This window comes from Myotis lucifugus, unplaced genomic scaffold (assembly GCF_000147115.1).
Source record: "Myotis lucifugus unplaced genomic scaffold, Myoluc2.0 scaffold_13, whole genome shotgun sequence".
Lineage (NCBI taxonomy): Eukaryota > Metazoa > Chordata > Mammalia > Chiroptera > Vespertilionidae > Myotis > Myotis lucifugus.
Window position 1 is genome coordinate 13,929,536 of NW_005871061.1, and position 1,349 is coordinate 13,930,884.

Below are 1,349 nucleotides of genomic sequence, written 5' to 3' on the forward strand. Positions count from 1 at the left end.
ACAAAAAAAAATGCTAAGGGAGTTTATCACTACCAAGCCAGCAATGCAAGAAATGCTAAAAGGAATGCTGTAAAAAGAAGAAGTAGACAGGGAGGAATGAATACAGGCATAAAGTACAGAAATGGCTACAAACAAGTACCTATCAATAATAACATTAAATGTAAATGGATTAAATCCTCCAATCAAAAGACATTGAGTGATTGAATGGATAAGAAAATATGACCCATATATATGCGGTCTACAGGAGACCCACCTCAGAACAAGGGACTCACACAGACTGAAAGTGAAGAGATGGAAAAATATCTATCAGGCAAATGAAAATGAAAAAAAAAAGGCTGGGGTAGCAACATTTATGCCTGACAAAATAGACCTCAAAGTGAAGACTATAATAAGAGATAAGGAAGGTCACTTCATAATTCTAAAGGGATTGATACAACACGAGGATATAACTCTGGTAAACATATATGCACACAATGAAGGAGCACCCAAATACATAAAAATAATTCTGGAAGCTATCAGATTGACAGCAATACAATCATAGTAGGAGACTCTAATACCACATTAATATCACTGAATAAATCCTCTAGACAATAAATTAGCAAAGAAACAGCAATCCTAAATGACTCAGTAGAATAGATGGATTTAATAGACATCTTTAGAACATTCCAGCCCAAAACTACAGAATATACATTCTTCTCAAGTGCACATGAGACATTTTCAAAGATAGACCACATATTGGAATATAGGCAAAGTCTCTCCAAATTCAAGAGGATTGAAATCATATCAAGCATTTTCTCAGATCACAATGGCATAAAATTAGAAATCAATTACAGTAAAAACAATCACAAAAATTTAAACACTTGGAGGCTGAATAGCATACTATTAAACAATGAATGGGTTACCAAATAAATAAAAGAAGAAATAAAAAAATCCTTGAAACAAATGACAATGCAAATACAACAATCAAAAATCTATGGGCACAGTGAAAGCAGTCCTGATAGGGAGGTTTATAGCATTACAGGCCTACCTCAAAAATCAAGAAAAACTGGTAATAAACCAACTAACTCTGCAGGTTGAAGAATTAGAAAGAGAGCAACAAGAACAGTGCAACATAAGGAGAAGCAGGGAATTAATAAAGATCAGAGCGGGAAAAATTACATAGAGACAAAAAAATACAAAAGATCAATAAAACCAAGAGTTGGTTCTTTGAAAGGAAAACAAGATTGGTGAACCTCTAGTCAAGAAGGACAGAGAGAGGACCCAAATAAACAAAATCAGAAATGAAAGAGGTGAAGTAACAACCAATTGCACAAAAATACAAAGGATTATGAAAAAATACTTTGAACAAT